Source organism: Pteropus alecto, unplaced genomic scaffold, assembly GCF_000325575.1.
Source record: "Pteropus alecto unplaced genomic scaffold, ASM32557v1 scaffold131, whole genome shotgun sequence".
NCBI lineage: Eukaryota > Metazoa > Chordata > Mammalia > Chiroptera > Pteropodidae > Pteropus > Pteropus alecto.
In genome coordinates, this window is record NW_006434709.1 from 17,054,818 (window position 1) to 17,074,317 (window position 19,500).

Below are 19,500 nucleotides of genomic sequence, written 5' to 3' on the forward strand. Positions count from 1 at the left end.
ACCCTGCCCTATATGGTCCTATGGATGCAATACACTAATCAGTGTCTCGTTTATATAATCAGAAGTGTAATCAAATTCTAGGGCACATATGTGTGTGAGAAAGAGATGAGGACTCAGAAAGTACAGCTTGGTATTATTATTCTTATTCTCCACATGAGAAAATTTAGGCATAGAGAAATCAAACTTATCCAAGGCTATGCTTCTTTTCAGGGCGCTTTGGGGTGATCTTGTCCTCTGCCCTTAAGTATGGCCTCATCACTTTTTGGATTGTCATATTCTTAATCAGTTCAATGGGATCTCCACCCAGGGGTCAGATAGCTCTTTCAAAAATGCAAATATGGTCATGTCATGCCCTTTCTTAATACAGCCGGGTCTTTAGGCTAAAGGACAGCTTCCTTGGATGATCATCAGGGTCCATCTTTCACAGCTGGACTTCCGTCTGCTTCACTAAAAGGGTTTTCTCCCGTCTTCCACATCCTTTCACCGGATCCGAGGCCCTCTAGAGGTCATGCCATTTCACACCTGTGTCCTCTGCAGGGAAAGCCCTCCTTTCTTCTCCCATGTGCTTCTTTCATATTCTTCCCAGACAATCCCTCCCAGGCTAATTCTGCGTTCTGGGAGCTGACAATCTGAAGAAGCAACACTGGCATGAGGTGTTAGAGGGCAGTATTGCATAGTGGTCATGGGTATCGACTCCAAAAGTCAGAATTCCTACCTATGTCGTAGCCTTACTTTCCCCACATGCTGGCTGTGTGACCCTGGGCAAGTAATTTTGCTTCTCAGTACCTGTTTCTCACTTATAAAATGGGGTATTATGGCTTAATAAGCTTACTGTGAGCATTAAATGAGTCAGTGTACTCTGTAAACTATATAAAATTACTGCTATTTGACAGTTTTTTTATTACCGAAAATGTAGAAATTTCTTATGGTTCATCCTAAAATATAAAGAAAGAAATAAATGTAACCATGATACAAGTGCTGGTTATGTGTGAAAAGTGTTCCTCAAGTAAAAAGTATAAATGAAATCATCTTTTTTATGTTTTCTCTGCCCTTGAAGAAATAGCTCGGAATTTGTGTTTCTAAATCAAAGCATCAATTGTGTGGCATACGCGAAGCTGAATTCTCTCTTGAATGAAGTGTTCGCCACAGGGAAGCTGCACTATTCCCTAGAACATGTCTGGCAGGGGGTGAGGGGCTGATGATTAAGGGGTTAGTTATCACCGGCATTTAGTGAGAAAGGACCATGAACACTAAATACACTGCACAATGAAGAACTATCTACTGATCCCCATACATGATGATATTTTATTCAACCTCCCACCACCACCAACAGTCTCAAATGACTGTTGCCTGAGCAGTTCAGAAATTTCCTGTGCCCATTTCCCAACTTTCAGACAGAAGTTAATTCACAGTATGGTACTGAATCTTGCAAATATGATTTCTATAACTGTCCTTGATAATATGTTTCATCAAGGAGCTTAAAATTTCATGATATACCCCTTTTTCAACTTGTGTATTAAAAATATCAAGTACTTCCAGCTGTTAGTTGGACTAAATTGGGTTTGTGCATCTTGTTGTAATTTCTTTTGCTATAATCTTTATTCACATTGAAGAAATACAGTGACTTAACATTTTGTGTGCATTTAGTATGTGGCAATTATTTCAGTGAGTATTTTCTCAGAAAGGACCAGTGGGGTTGACACCTTGTTATTTCTAGTCTCAGTTGTAGGACAAAGACATATTTCTAATTAAATAATTAGTTAATATCTAAGTAGCAAGAGTATAGCCTTATTTTCTTAGTTTTGATCAGAACTCCAAAAGATATGTGCTATAATATTTTGTGAAATTCCAATTTCCAAATACACAGGTATTATAATTTATTGTTTTATTTATCTTTTACATGTAATAGTCATCTTCTTTGAGGGGGAGGAGGAAGCAAATAAGTAATTGTGTGTTTATGAGTATGTGTATGTATTAGTGTTAACAATGTTTTTTCATTCATGATATATATAAAACAGTAAGCTTTGCTCAGTAAGCTAATAAGCTGATTAAATTTAAATCTCTATGATAATCTGTTAAATTTTTATTATCTAAAACATAGATTTTCTTATCTTTTGGCATCGCTCAAAAGTTCCCTAACAAGAAAAAATATATTAACATCGTTAGGCTGAAACCTTAAGAGAAGGATCCATCTGCCTTTATATAACACTTACCAAGTAGTTTTTACTGAATTTTCATCATCACTATTCTCTATATAAGATCTCAGGAAGACAAATAACACCAGTATTTTAGTGATAACTAATGTTTTCTCCAATAACCATTCTAAATGATAATTAAACAAAGCAAAATAAAGCACTGTATATGTGTGTATATATATTTTATTTTCAATCATATGTTCCCTGTAAATGCATAATCTTTTTACTTAACATTACAAATTAGCAAATATCTTTCATATACCTAACATAAAATGCACTTTTCGAGGTATTATATTCTTCAGAGGTAGGATGAGGTACCTAGTGATTTAAAGTTTTGTAATAAGAACTGTTTCTCAGACATTTATATTATTAGTGAATCCATACATAAATTATAAATTGCCTTAAATCAACAATAGCAAAGCTTTTGTACATCACAGAGGTATAATCTATTATTACAAACATCACTGACACAAATTGAAACTCAGAAACAAATTTAAAGGAAGGGAGGTATTTTAGTCCCTTTTTGATAACAAGCATATTGAAGCAACACATTTATTATTTCACATGTCCTGAGTGTTGACAATGTGCTAGACACTACCCTGACTCTGAAATTACCCACATTCTTTGGAAATCTTCTTCTAAAATAGATGTTATTATCCATTCCGTAGATTTGATAGGGTAAATGATAGCCCCAGCCACTTTTGTCTCCTTTTAGGGTTTTCCTATCTTAATCAAGCAGAATCTAGAGACTCCCCTGAGTGCCATGTGGAGGAAACTGAATCATCTTCATCTTTATAGGGAATAATACTGTGCTTTTGAGGAAGCCCCAATACTGTTTGTTACATGTCTGAGCATCTATGTGGGACTGTTGAATGGAATAAAATATGAGTCAACAATAATGGAAACTTTAAAACCATATTTATCTTGATGACAGATATTTGGGGGACTATAACCTAAACTTACATAAGTACAGGTCTTAGTATAGCATCTGGTACATAGTAGGTGGTCACTTTTCTTTTTTACTATCTTTATCCCCACTCCACCACCACTCTCTTTCCTTTTCTCCTTCCTCTCCATTTTTTTTTCTTTCTTCCTTCCATATGCTAACCCTAGACCCTATTCTAGGCACTGTAGATACACACATGATGACCAAATTCTCAAATAAAAGAAAGGGGCCTGAATTTGGCCAATGGTGTCCAAGGACTAGATAACAAATATATTCAACTATAGACTCCCCAAGATACTGGCAGGCTAACCACATGAGGAGCCTATCTGCTGTACCATGTTATACTAGCTATCAAAATCGTCACTAAATATAGCAGTAAAACTTTGGCCCTGAAACATTTGAAGGAAACTTATTTTCATATTTTCTACACCTCTTAATTTACTTCTACATGTATCAAAAGCCTATGTGCACAGCTAGAAAACAGTGTAGGTATTTGTGTCCAAAGAACCAAAGGGAATATCAATTTCTTTCAAAGAAATTAGAAAATATTCATGTTCCACTAAACACACGTCCTTGATTATAATGTCCGTATTTCAGAAATGAAAGGATTTGTCATGATTCTTTCAAATTCTGTGGTAACATTCCTATATTTGATTTTTTTTTATGCATAGTAATAACTGGCCATTAGTAATAATTCTAGACATAGTCAACATACAGTCCATATAACAGGAAGGCAAATAAGACATCACAGGGTAGCCAAATGACCCACTTTTTCTGTTATGAACTCATAGCTTTCCACTGTCCAAAGTAAGAATTTTCATTGTAGTTTCAGATAGAAGTTTAATTACATTTGTAACTGAAGTCATCCATGTTTTATTTAATTGCTTCATTATTTTATGTACTCTTGTCAGTGTGCCTTTGCATTCTACATTATTTGGAAATTTGATTCAGAAAAGGAAAAAAAAATGTGTAAAGCACCTAGTCTGAAATTTGTCACAGGTAGCAATAATGAACTTCTCATATGCCCTAAACACAGAATGCAATTTCCCAGTTTGACTTTCAATCTTTGTATATGTTGTCTCGTCTGCCAGAAGTCTTCCAATTTCTTCCTATTTTTCCTGTGCTGCAACTATACATTTGATCTTATTAATAATTAGTGCTATATTTGTAAAGTTCTAAAATTTTTCTTATGTTAATGGCATGGGACAATTTTAGACTTTGCATTTCAGCTTTCCCAACAACACTAACTAGAATGCATTTTCTGTTTTCATAACATTTTGGATAGACAGATAAAAAGACATTCAGGTAGGTAGGTAAGTAGATAGGTGATAGATAGATAGATAATTATCTATCAGAGCTTATGACCTTTAGTTTTCTTTTTGACAGGGGCCTTAAAATCAAGACCTATGCCTTATTAATCTGTGCATGCCCAGCACTTCACATGGTTCTTGTTACAAAATAGACACAAATAGTTTTTGAATAAATAAATTAATGAACACACAGAATGCCTATTCCAATGCTGAGATAAATAATGTGTGTTGCTTAGTCTTGAATTTTCCTAGATCAATCAATATTTGCAGAGAATAAATATGATACAGCTAAGGGAATAAAAGAATGTTTCCTTCATATTCAAAGTAAAGACACAGTTTTAAAGTATTTTTTTAATTCTATACATATTTAAGCAAAAGGCACGGATGTGATGTAAGGAAGGCAAATTTTTCATTTCAGTTTGTGCTGTTGACATTTATATAAGTCCAGGAAGGAGCTCCAACAGTTGTCCGTCAGATGGAAAGTGGAAGGGTACAGACACAATTTTTCCTAGCAGGCTACAGATTTGTGTGTGTAAGACACTTTTAAATACTTTTTCAGAGGTTTAGTAGAAGCTCATCTTTTTGGGGTTATGATGGTTTACCTAGGTGGTGGAGGGGCAGCGCTCAATGGTCCTCTCCTTTGTTGTATATGCCAGAAGCTGACCTCTCCCACTGCTGCCTGTGGTGAACCACAGTCACATTGATGGAATTATGCAAGTAGTTGGGCCATCTTGAAGAGTCAGGAACTAATATTTTCAAATAGTTTTTATGCTTTTTGATATTTCTAGCTAAATTTGAGTAGTTGAATAAATAGGTGAAACTATCTAGGAAAACAACAAGGAAGCCTAATAACATGAGACCATTACAGACCTACTTTGCACCAGAGACTCGACAGGGCTTCAAGGAAAACTAGGCATAGGCTTGATATTTAGACACTGACTATTGCTAGTAACTGGATAGAATTGAGGAAAGTATATAATGTTTTGAAAAGATAGTCATTGCTGAGATTAAGCTTGTAAAAAAACTGATATTTTCACAGGCAATTTGAAATGAGAATTGAGTACAAAGAACTAGAGAAGTAACAGAAGAGATTAGAAGAACATGCCGGCATAACACTAATTAGACATAAAGACTTAAATGAAGTTTGGGGAGTTGAGTGAATTCCTGATGATGGACAAATCTAGACAGAGCCTAGAAAATGTCAAAGGCATTTATTCTTGCTGTGTGGGTTGTTTGAAAATATATTTAAATGGGTAGTACCTCAAATTACTAATAATAACATTAATTATAACCTACTCTTTTATACTGTTTCTAAGGCTAATAGCAGAATGCTGCCAAAAATCACTTTTATGCTTTGTATATATGTAAAACAAGTAGAGATAATTGTTAAATTATTTTCATTAAGATAATATAAGCATATGAAAATAATATAATTTAAAAGATGATATGCATAAAGAACAGCAATCCCCCATCCATCTACTTTCCACTCCCAATTTTTTTTCCCCCAGAGATATCTTTTCAAAATTCCTTTGGTAATTAGTTTTATATTTGTAAATAATATACTTCCATTCATTTATCCCTTTTGTATAATGTGGATGCAATCGTGCAATCTCCAGTATAAAAATGAAAATCAGCTCCTGGTCTTTATCTCTTCCTTTTCATTTTCTTTTTGTCCTCTGAATATGGTAATGGGGACTTACTGTAGTTATTCTTGTCACTTTAAATAGTATATTTACAACTCTATTTCTCATTCTTTTAATTTACAACAATATCTTCTGAGTATCCACATACATAAGATGAAGATATTGTACTCCTACCAGTTCTTCTGGCTTCCATTTTTCCACATCTTACCATTTCATTATATTTCCAGGGATGTTAACTTTAACATTTTACCTGGCATCTGTAACCAAATCTCCCATATTTTAGTCTATGAGGAATCTAAAATGGAAAAGCAGTGAAGAGTGTTTAGATTACCATTACTATGTAAATATTGTCCATTGCCAGTCTCAGTTAATGTGTTGATTACATTTTGTTTGTTTGTTTGTTTGTTTGTTTGTTTTGTGGGTTCAACAGAGTATTACTCAGACTGCTCAAAGGGGAATTTTCCAGGATCAAAGTCTAATGGATTCTCTTCCATCCTATCAATTGCTTAAAATCAGGACATTTTATTTTGCTTCATATTTGGTCTACACTTATCTTCCATAGCTTCATTTTTCCAAGAGTTCCTCAACATCTTTTTTTCTTGCATTGTTTCCCTTTTTTACTGTATCATCACGTTAACTTTTAAATCATACTTTCAGTTTTATCAAATCTTCCCTTTTCTCTTCAGACATCTTCTATCCATGCTTTCTGTTCTTGAGCACCTGTCTGTACTGTTTGTGGTGTTGACAGGAGACTCTGTTCAGGTTGATAGTGGTCAAAGTGTGTAGAGCGGCAAACTTTTTTTTTTTTTTTTTTTTTTAAATATAATAGATCTGGAGAAGAAATTCTAATGCCAGAATGAAGAGAATATCAATAGGAAGAGCTTTAACTTTTCTTGGACAATTTCTTTGCTTTTAAGAGAAAAACGATCTGGATTTTTTTTTTTTCTCATTAGTTTGTTTTTACTGTGGGATAAGAAAAGCTATTCTGTTCTACATTTTAGGTGGTTATGTTATCTATTGCTATGTAACAAATTTTCTGCAAAATTAGCAACTTAAAATAACAGGCATTTATCATCTCATAGTTTGTGTGGATTAGGTGAATCTAGGCGAAGCTTAGCTGGGTGCCTTTGGCTCAAGGTCTCACGTGAAGCTGGAGTCAAGCTATTGACCTAGGCTGTATGTAGTCTCATCTGAAGGTTTGAGTGGAGAGTGGGAATCCACTTTCCGGTTCACTTAAATGGTTTTTGGCAGGCTTATTCTCTCACATGTGGGCACAGAACTGCCTCATCAGTGCTGGTAAATGGCTTCCCCCAGGACATGTGATTGGGGGTAGGGTGTGGGGCGTGGGTAAGTGTAAAAAGAGGTGTATTTAGGATTAAATCCATAGACCTTTTATAACCTTATCTTGCAAGTGACATTCCGTCATGGTTGCTGTTAGTCTCCCCACACTCAATGGGAGGAAATTTGACAAGGGCATGAATGCCAGGAAATGAGAATCTCTGGGACCATTTTAGAGGCCCTCACAATGTTATAGAGTAGGAAAATGCCAAGTGGTATGACTTCTTTGTATATTTTCTGCTAATCTCCTTCCAGTTATCCTTCAGATTGGTGCCTGCTGACTCTTTATCCTCTATATCTCTCTGCATCATATTCTAAGCTGTGACTCTTTTTTTTTTTTTTTCCTAGTTCATTTATTTTCTTTCATACACTGTAGGCTTCCACTAGAAATTTCTTTGGAAATTTCTTGCTTTTGCTGACTGCATACTTTTTCACTGTTAAGGATTTACAACCTAGTTTTAGCTTCTAGCTTTTATTTTTGTGGGGCCTCAGGATGGAGGGACATGAAATTATCTATATTCTTCCCAATTCGAACTGCGTATTAGGATTACAACTATGACTGGAGAAATGTAGATGATTTGGTACTGCTTTTAGTCACTATGCTGAAAAGAATGCCTTTTGCATACCAAGTAACTTCTTTTCACATTCAGATGACAGATGAGAAGTCTCCTCTTTGCCCACAGTTAATCTTGTTTTTAACTTTTAACAGATTCTGAAATATAAAGATATCAATACATGGCTCTTAACCATTTCTGAATTCTGAGCTTCCTCATATTTGGCCCCATTAGCTTAATTGGCTGGAGCAGTCTACTTGCTTAGGTATTTGAGTACAGTATTGCACTTATACAATCCCAAAGAATCTTTTACTCTTCCCAGTTTGACCAAGTTTAGCAATAATCATTTGTATTCAAAGAACAATCACAAAAATTCTAAATGATTCTGTGGTTGATAAAGCCTGAGTTCTTTTGCATTATTTTATTGTCATTCATTTCTGATGGTTGGAAGTAGATGATGTGGTGAGCCAGCAAAATAGCCTTCAGTCTCTCTAATACCTTATTTTAATGAAATCTTACTAGGGAATGGCCTTATATTCATCACTTCATAACCCACTACTTATCAATGGAGAAAGCCAAAATGGAAAGTCAGGTATAGTTTTGTCCTGGTATTCCATTTCAATTTGTTCCAGAGAGTAAGGAACAGAAATATTACAGAGATATTAGAGTAGTGTTGGAAGGAGAGGAAGATTTTTGTCATTGGCTGTATTCTAATATTCAGCTTTTTTTTTTTACTTTAACATTAAAAACACATGCACATTAATTCCAATGATAATTAAAACAAAATTACTACTTGCTTTGCTAAAAAGGAACTCAAAAACGAACACAAATGAAAAGCAAGGAGAAAAACATTTTACATTTAAACCTAACCATATGTGACATTTAATAGCTTTATGTAGTTATCATAACCTATTTTTTATCATTTCAAAATTAACTTCATCTCTACTCAAAGGTATATTTATTTAAGTTGGATTAAAATAAATTTTGTTTTTTCTTTTTTTAAAATTTCCAGGCCTACTTTGTGTATTAATTAGTTTTTGCTGTGTTGTAAACTACCCCAAAACTTAATCTCACAACGGTGACCATTTATTTAGCTCATGGTTCTGTGGTTCTGTAGTTTGCATTATTCTCACCTGTGGGTGGTTTTTCTGATCTGGGCAGCATTTGGCTGATCTCAGTTGGTCTAGTTCCTATGTTGATGATCAGCTGCCAGACAGGCTAGGGAATGGCTGATCTAAGATGTGTCAGTTGGGACAGCTTATCTATGGTTCACATGTGTCTCATCACCCATTTTAACACATAATTCCACCAGTGAGAGCAGAACTGTGCAAAACCTCTTGAGGCAGGGACTCAGAGTTTGCCTAACATTGCTTCTGCTGCATTTGTAAAGCAAGTCACAAGGTCAGCCAAGATTCAAGGAGAGGAATTGCAGGAATTGTTTCCACGTTTGTAATTTGTCATAACTTAAGGAGTGTGAACCGCATTAATATTTATGCTCCAGCCTAGCAATTGATAAAATCATGTTGTCACATGATTAGCTTTGTGTCACAATATTTTTATTTTTATATTTCAAGTAGAGTTGCCATTCAATGTTATTTTATATTAGTTTCAAATGTACAGAATAGTGGTTAGGCATTTATATAATTTACGAAGTGATTCCCCACCGACCCATTAGTCTAGTACCCACCTGGCACTATACATAATTAGTAAAGTATTATTGGCTATTTTCCTTCTGCTGTACTTTACATCCCCATGACTCTTTTGTAACTACCAACTGTCACCTTTTTCCCCTAGTCCCCCAACATACCCTCCGATCTGGCAGTCACCAGTTTGTTCTCTATGAGTCTGTTTTCACTTTGTTTGTTTTCTTCCTTAGATTCCATACATAAGTGAAATTATATGGCATTTGTCTTCCTTATGTCTGACTTATTTCACATAGCATAATACCTTCTAGGTCCATTCATGTCATTGCCAATGGTAAGATTTCTTTCTTTTTTTTTTAATGACTGAGTAATATTCCATTGTATCTATGTAACACTCCTTTATCCAGTTGTCTGTTGATGGGCACTTAGGTTGCTTCCATATCTTGGGTATTATGAATAATGCTGCAGTGATCATAAGGGTACATAAATTTTTATAAATTAGTGTTTTAGTCTTCTTTGGATAAATACCCAGGAATGTAATTGCCGAGTCAAAAGGTAGTTCTATTTTTAATTTTTTGAGAAACCTCCAAACTGTTTTCTTAAGTGACTGTACCAATTTGTAATCCCATCAATAGTGTTATGAGGGTTCCTTTTTTTTACACAACCTCACTTGTTGTTTGTTGATTTATTGATGATAGCTATTCTGACTGGTATGAAGTGATATCTTACTGTGGTTTTGATTTTTATTTCTTCGATGGTTAGTGACCTAGAGCATCTTTTCACATGTCTATTGGCCATTTGTATGTCCTCTTTGGAGAAATACCTATTCAGGTCTTCTGCCTATTTTTTAAATGAATTATTTTGTTTCTGTTGAGTGTGTGAGTTGTTTACAGATTTTAGATATTAACCCCTTATCAGGTGTATCATAGGCAAATATCTTCTCCCATTCAGTAGGTTGTCTTTTCATTTTGTTGATGGTTTCCTTTGCTGTACAAAAACTGTTTAGTTTGATGTAGTCCCATTTGTTTATTTTTCTTTTTGTTTCCTTTGCCTGAGGAGCCATATCAGGAAAAAAAAGAAATGACCAATAGTAATATCAAGGAGTTTACTGCCTGTGTTTCCTTTTAGGAGTTTTATGGTTTCTCTAGTGGTTACTTATGTCACATACATGTTTAATAGCTGAAAAGTATAATGAAGACCAAAAAAACGTATATTCAGATTGATCAAAATCTGAAAATTTTGGATTAACAATAGTAATACTGGCTGAATTCATTTTATCCACTCTCTTCTGAAGACAGTCTCCTAGATAAAGGTTGTCTTATCCATTCCTTCCTGGGCACATGCAGTTTCGCAACGGCTAATTTGTTTTTGTTCTGTGGACAGCAAATGCTGTAGTTAGCTTTCTCTTCTCTCTTCTCTAGAGTTATTCATCATTATCTTTGATGGTTTAAGATCAGAGCTTCAAAGATCACTCTACTACAAAGTACATGAATCTCTTTTGAGATACAGTACATATATATACACACATACATATTTTTCACAATTTTGATTTAATAAGCTTGTCATAGGCACTATGTCTGTGCCTCCTTTATACCTAAACCCACGCACCTACACATTTTCCTCAATTTTATATTTTAGGTTATTTTTCTCTTAAAATGTGCTTTGCAGTTTTCATAATTTTCATTTTTTACTAAGTTCTTTCATTCAATACATAGGCTAAATAAATGTAAAAACCTCAAAGTCATTTTTTTTCCTCTCTGAAAATAAGAATATTACATGGACTGCAATCTGTCCCCAGCATTTTTCTTTTAATTCACCTTGACATTCCTATAAAATCTGATTTAATATCTGGCAAAAGTTAAGAGGAGTTTTGTTTTATTTTTTTCTCAATCTGAAAACATTTTAAGAAACAAAAAGAACCCTTATCTTTCAGTAAATGTGTAGAGATTGTAAAACTCTACATGAGAAGGAAAATTTAGGTAGTTAGAATTAGAAAATATATTTGTTAATCAGTGAATGTTTATGTTGCACCAAAATTCATATGTTGAAAGCCCAAAGTGATAGAATTAATAGGTGGGGCCTTTGGGAGGTAATTAGGATTAGATGAGGTCATGAGGGTGGAACCCCCCATGAATGACATGAGCACCCATATAAGAGTCGCAAGAGAGCTTGATTCCATAGTCTACCCACCACCACGGCAGGATACGTTGAAAAGTCAGCAGTCTGTAGTCTACAGTCCAGAAGAGGGCTCTCACCAGAACTTGACCACGATAGCACTCTGATCTTAGAATGCTAGCCTCCAAAACTGTGAGAAACAGATTTCTATTGTTTCTAAACCACCCAGTCTGTGGTACTTTTTGTTATAGCAGTCTGAACTGACTAAGACAATATGATATCTTGATTCAGGTGGCATGAGCTCCTCTAACAGCAGAACACTGATGCTCAACAGCATATACCAGGGAAAATCTCACAAAGTAAAAAGGATGTGTTGGGGAAATTATCCAAACTTTTGATTTAACTTCCCTTGTTGTAGCCTCTCTTATTGCGAATAACCAAGTTACATTGACATTTCTTCCTGAGATGCGTAGTCAGTAAAATGTTCTCATTTTAGCATCATGTGTCCTCGTTGTTGTGTGATGGAAAACGGAAGAATGAAATATAAGAAGGGCATATGACTTTAACTCAACAGAAATTGAACCAAGCTTTTATTCAAGTTTAAAATAATGAACTATAGTTTTGAATTACATTCTAATGCAGGCCAGTCATATCTGCTAAAATCTATTCATTTATTCGATTATTTATAAATTATCCAAGTGGACTTCAGAGACTACTGTAGAAATAAATGACTTGGCATGAGGCAAAAATATGTCAATTGAGGAACAACTCAGCCTTTCTGTAATGATGATTATAACAAAATTTCACTAAGAATTTGTGACTCCACTCTGTAGTAGTCTGCTCTAGTGGCTACAACAAAATACCACAGATTGAGTGGCTTAAACAACAGAAATTAATTTTCCTGTGGCTCTTGAGACTGGGCAGTCTGAGATTATGGTGCTAGTTAATTTGGTTTCTGGTGAGAGTTCTCTTCTGGTTTGTGCATGGCTACCTTCTCACTGTCTTCACATGGCCTTTCCTAGGTGCATGCATGTGCTGAGAGAGCTCTCCTGCTTTTCTTATAAGGCCAACAGTCTTATACAATTAGGCCTCCACCTCTAGGATCTCACTTAACCTTAACCACCTCTTAAAGGCCCTATCTCCAAATACAGTCACATTGTGGGTGGGATAGGGTTTTAACTTAGGAATTTTGGATGAACACAAGTCCATAGCACACTTGAAACTTGAAACAGACTTAAGCTTTCAAATTGAAAGCTTAGTATACATTGCTAGAATCTACAAATTCAGCCTAAATGACCTAACCATACTTCCTTTGTAAAATCTCTAAAACTGAACTTTCTTTTCATTCCTCCCACTATCACACTACTTTGAATGTTGGCAAAGCAGTCCCCCAACTGGTCTTCTTGTCTCCAATCAGTCTTAAGTACTGCCACCTAATTAATTCTAGTAGTATCACAATGGAGAAAGATTCAGGTCAAATTTCCTTTCCTCCAGAATAGCTAAAGAAAATCTTAATTCTAATATGTGCAGAGAATGAACAAAATAATATTTGTTAAAAGTAAAAAAAAAAAAAAAAAGATGTATTTCCTCAGACTTTCAGCATATTTAGAAATAATACTCTTTCTAATAATAATGGCTGGCTTGTCACAGTGAATAGTGTATTTATCATTTTTATTATTCTCCAAAATGGATTTTCAAGTTGAATGGTAGATATTATATCTTTTTAAAGCCCTATATTGAATTATTTTTAACACAGTCCATCTGGAAAATAGGATGATATATTCACTCTTTTTAAAATTGTGTAGGGGGCAATTGCATCTTTTATTTTACTAGAATTAGTACATTGCTAAGGAAGGCTAGAGACATTTATTAGGAACTAGCAAGACCAGGAGACGTGTTCTCCAATAAGAATGCTTCATCTGTAAGTAGTGAATTAAGGGCTGGGAACTAGATTTATCTTTCAATACTTCTCATTAAAAGGACTGAATGTTCAAACAATCCTAAGATAATGCAGACATGAAAATATTTTGAGACACATATCTAGCACTTAATAGCACTTGGTCATTTTATATGATGTATTTGGATGAGACAAATTGCATTGCTCTTCTTGGGCATTGTTATTTTCCAAGTACACAATTAGATATATAGAGGAGCAAGCGATTAGTCTCTAACTGGAGTATCAGCAAAATGATATTTATTCACTCTTTTCATCCTTACCAAGTTGAAAGATTTCTAAATTCTATATTTTGTGGATGCCTATGTTACTGTACTTTAACTAAAAAAAGAAGTAAATTAAAATCTGGCTAAGGAAATTAAATTTTATTAATTTATACTGATAGATTGTGAATTATAATTAAGAAGGATATGGGTAAGGAAAAAAGTAAAGAAAAATATTCTACTAGTAATGAGAAGGTTAATTTAGAGAAGTAGTTATTTGGGATATCCCTTTGGATTCCTTTTGTAACTCATTATACTTGATTAAAAATATGTTAAATTCTTCAGAAATGCATCAAGATTAATAGTGTAATTTGAGTTTGAGCAGAAGATTTTATCTAAGTATGTTGGTTTCCTTACAGATTCATGAAACTTTCTACTTTAGTCAGAGAGATGCATGTTAATACCTGCTTAACAGTCATTGGGATGTTGGATTTATGTAACTTTGCAGTTGCTTAGTAGAAAAGATATGCTTTACACATTGGTCTATATGCTACATCCCAAAGAGTTCTTTATAAAATAGTTTCACTGTTGGTAGTATTTTAAAATTATGAGCCAGGAACTTCTTTTTTCTTCCTCTCCATGACTCCATCTGCAAAGAATTAACTGTGATTAATTTCTTAGAAATACATACAAGACCTCAGTGCCTTGGCATTTCTAATGTTAGTGCAGGGTTTGGAGATTCAAAACCTCAAAAGACACTTAGTGCTCTTTAAGTAATTGTTGAAATACTTAATAATTGAGACATGCCATAACTAGTTACTGCTAATAAAATGTATACAACTTTTTATTCTAAGCTATATACACTTCCAAACTAACACTTAAGCTATACTTTATGACATATCTCAAGTTGTATATTATTTGTCAATGTTTACTGTCAAAGTGAAAAATCATACCGAGGTTTAACAGGAAGACTTTATTCAAGACTATTGAATAAAGACTATTCAGTATGGAGGAGGGACAATTCAACTCCACTGAAACAAAGAACTGGAGAGTTTTTAAGAGCTGAGGTCGGGGATCATAGGCCACTTGTATTTGTTAGCTGGCCTTACTCAAAGGCAAAGTAAACATTTTTGTTTCGTCATAAAACAGGAGATAGTTTTACAATTTGGAATAGAATGTTCACCTAAGATAGGCTCCTGTCTTCCCACAAACACTTGGAGATAAGGATGCCATTCTTGATAATTACGTTTCAAAGGACAGCTCTCAGTCATTGAAAAAAGACATTGAAGGTCATAAAACTGGCAAGACATTTTTAAGGAGATTTACATACATTTCAAAAGGGGCAGAGAAAAAACTTGTAATTACAAGTTTTCTTAAGTAAATGTCCTAAGAAAAGGTAAGTCTGGCCTATAGTCAGGAAGAAACCTATCTAAAGAATAGTCAAACCAAGGGAAATGTTAAGAGTATCTTGGTCATTGTTCAACTCTTTCAAACTCTTTCTCCAAACTCCCATAGCCTTTCTTATCCCTACCATTCACTTGATAGATAGTTACCCAGACCTGTTAAATTTTAGAGTGCTTAAATGTCTTTGGAGCATTTGTGGCATGGCGTCAAGTACTTTACATGTGTTTTCCTGTTTAAAGACCCTGTGACTTATTAAGGCTGAGAAATTCCCTCAAGACTCACAGCTCACAAAGGATGGAGCCTGTACTTGAACCTCTGCAAACTAAATGCTGAGTCCAATGTGCTCTATTGCTATCCTTGTCAGCCCAGGCTGCCAAAACAAAATACCAAAGACTCAGTGGTTTAAAAGAGAGAAATTTATTTCCCACAGTTCTGGAGGCTGGAGTGTCAGCAAGGTAGGTTTCAATCTGAAGCCCTTTGCTTGACCTCTATGGATTCACCTTCTCACTGTGTGTTCATATCGCCTTTCCTTGGTACATGGAAATGGAGAGAGAGGTGAGAGGAAGAGGGAGAGGAAAGGAAGGAGGGAGGGAAGGAGAAAGAAAGAGACAGGGGTGGGGCAGAGGGAGGAAGAAGGAGAAGGAGAGAGAGAGAAGGTAGGCAGAAGAATCTTCTATATTTGCCAGTGGGTTTTTTTCTCCCTTACTTTTTCATTCATTGGTCTCAGTACTTATTATTCCCCAGACAATGTGCAAATCACGTAAACAAAGATCTTGAAAACAGTCTCAGCCCACAGTAAACCAATACAACATGGTAGGAAGGAGAACTTATTTACCACTAGAGCAATCAGAGAAAGCTTAATGGAGGAGGTGGTTTTGCGATAAGCCTTAATGTAGGGCAATATTCTGAGAGTTTGGCATATGTGTAAATATCCTGGGAACTGTAGTTTAAGCAAAGATGTTAAGGTAGAAATTTCCTTATTTAAGGGACAGAGATTAGAATGTGCTGGGTTGTGTAGGACAGGGATAAGGTCTCAGGCTTTATTTGTAGAACAGGGAGAGTCAATGGAAGGAGTAAGTAGAAGAATGTCATAATCATATTTATGATGTAACATTACTTTGCATACTGTGTAGAACACAGATTTAAGTGAGGCAAGAATGGGAGAGAGAATTTCAAGGCAAAGTGGGTAGCACATCAATGTGAAATATACTTTCTGTGAGTTGTTCTCAAGACGTTGTTTCCCATACTCCATCATCTGGGTGATACAGTCTCAGGGCCGTAATCTTAACAGGAATTGAAAGAATTCACTTCCCTGGGTTAAAATAATAACACCCTTAATGAGTCACAAGGAGAAGGAGTATGTCCCTTGTTAAACTTTAGCCTTCCAATTTTGTATTCTGAGTATGAAATTTTAATGGTATTCAGGAGAAGTGTGTTCTTTTTAATTCCCCCAACAGTTCAGAAATTATTTAAGGTGTCACTAAACCCTTTGAGAGACAGAAGCATGCTTTATATATTGTAATTGATGAAATGTTCCTTCTAAATAAATCTCACATTGCTGAATCTGATGACATGAATAATAAAACATAACCATGGGAAAGAAATGGCCATTTTGAGCAATATGTAGGGAAGAGATATTCATTTAGTGTTGAAAAGTAGAGCACATTTTCATGATGAACTAGGCTCTCCAGACCTCTGGAGTAAACCTCCTGATATTAAAATCGTAGGGCATTTCAGGGCCAGATTTACTAAAGAAAAAGTCTCCGTTTTAAACACAATAGTTCTGGTGTTTCAAATAGCCTGTGCCTCAAAAATTTACTAGATGTTGAAGTTCAAACTGAATGGACTTTTTCTTTTCTTGTAGGCAGACAGTGGACTTAGGAGAGTAGAGAGGTGAGATTATCGCATTAATAAGTGGTAATCAGTGGTTCCCGCTGCTTGGCTAATGCTAATAACATTTTCTAAGGAAGGATTTTATGCGCTCAATGTGCCATGTCTGTAAGTCATATGCCTGTATATTGAAAATAAAGGGATTGATAGCCGCCATGGAACCAATGAGAAAAAAGCAGTAGCAATTTCTGAGAAGTCATTACAAAGTGTTCACAGGTGGGGTTAGCCTGAAGTTGGGCCACAATAGTTAAAATTACTCCTGTACATATTTGCAAAATTAGTTAAGGACCGAGAGTCAACATGGTGTTAGCTGCAGAGCAAATCTATATATTCTTTTCCTAACTTACCCGCCTACAAGCTGGTGACCTTTACCAAGCTACTTAACCTGCTTAAGCATCTGTAAAATGGGACAACTATAACCTAGTTTATAAGGTGATTATAAAAAGTACAACAGATGATGTATGTAACATTTTTTGGCACTTATAAGTGCTTAAGAAGCTAATATTTTCAGCAAAATGTTTAAAAGTATAGACACCTCTAAGCATTTTCAAATTTCCCTCCTACTTGGCCTTATCATATTTTCCTATTTTCACATAATCTGCTCCTCCCTGACTCTCCTACTCCAACTTCATCATCCTCAGCCACGTTTCTGATGCTCATAGCTTCCACTGCCTATAGCAGCCTCATTTCATATGACAATGAATATCTAATTTCTCCAGGTACCTAAATGTGAGCTCCACTCCATTTCAACACCTCTGACTCTTCATCCCCACTTCCATGTCTCTGTACCAGCCAGGCTTTTTACCTTAAAACCTCATTTCTCTAGGCACTCATGTTTGCTACTGCTCCCCACACTTTGTTTACAAATCATCTCCTAGGACTGTAATATGTATATTATAGTCAAGGATATAGGATATATATAGTGATGGTAGGATATAGTTTATACATGTCTATTATAGAACTCGTTAAAGGGAACATTCTAGGTGTATATAAATGCTTCTCATTTACTCCCTAACCCACTCACAGCCCCCAGCTGACCAAATTATAAATCTCTTTAAAACTTGACCTATATCTTTTCAGCTGTTGCAGATCTTTTCGTAGTATCTAGTGCAGTGTTTGAGATATATAGCCTGAGTCAATATCATTGAGTATCACACCATCTTAAAACTACTGTGAACCTCATTCATCAGCTAGTCCAGAATCCTCATATTATACTTGAGTAACCTAAACTTTAAAGGAATCTTAGTATTATTTTATAAGATAGCACATATAATTTTCTCACAAATATACAGTATTAAGAAATGTATCCAGAGAAAGTGAGGATTAAGACCAAGGGAATCTCTTATTTCCCTTGAGTTTAACCTTAGGATACTTCTAGATCTAATGTATTTTTGAAAAATGCTCAAGACAAAAGCCTGTGTCTTGTGTTGAAAGGTATTACAGCTGAGTACTCAAGGCCTAAAATCTTTATTAGACTTGAGTTCACAGTCTCAGTTTGTCTGATCTGCTGTGTATGAGGCACATTATTTAAAGCCCTCTCACATGTGTATGTACATGTATCAAGCAAGCCTCAGAACATACTGGAAATCATTATTATCCTCATCATGTCCTTGTTTCTTCCCTGTCAGCAAAGAAGGGAGTAAACACAGTCCCTTTGAAGACAAAAGGAATGATGAATTGCTACTTGATTTCAACAAGAACTGGCAATATAAATAACCTAGCTTCAATTATAAAATGAGAATAATAGCACCTAATTCCTGGAGTGCCGTGAAGATTATATGAAGTAATCAATGGAAAGTTTTTAGCATAAATGTCAGATACTGTTACTATTGTCTTTACTGTTTCTAGATGGAACATATAACATAGTTTATTATGTTAAATTTGTGTATGAGATGGCAATTTTACTGTTCTAAAAATTATATTTGAGACTCACTATATGGTATGCAATATAGTTGTCCCCTCATCCATCCCATCATGATTTTGATATTGAAATATTTAAATTTCCATAGATAAGATCCAAGGGAGACCATTTATATAAACAAATTTGGCCCTGAAGTGAATGGTGCTATAGCAATTATCCCACTGAACTGCTTTATAAAAGGATAATCCATTAGCTTTGTCTTTGCTTTTCTCATTTTTGAGTGCGATGATGGTTAAAAATTCATGAAGCCTTGTATTCAAAATAAGTTATCTTTTATTCAAGATAAGTAAAAATCAGTCCCAGATTTGTACTGCGAACCTGTCATTGATCACCAGGTTGAACACATTTACAAGAGAAAGTGTGGTGCGTTTTCACTAAAAAAAA

General features: G+C 35.0%; 1 protein-coding gene across 20 annotated transcripts in view; it reads left to right on the plus strand.

The window, feature by feature from the left end:
- Positions 1-19,500, plus strand: part of NRXN1 (neurexin 1) — a 1,011,597-nt gene that overhangs the window by 893,206 nt on the left and 98,891 nt on the right. The gene's annotated exons all lie outside the window — the stretch shown is intronic.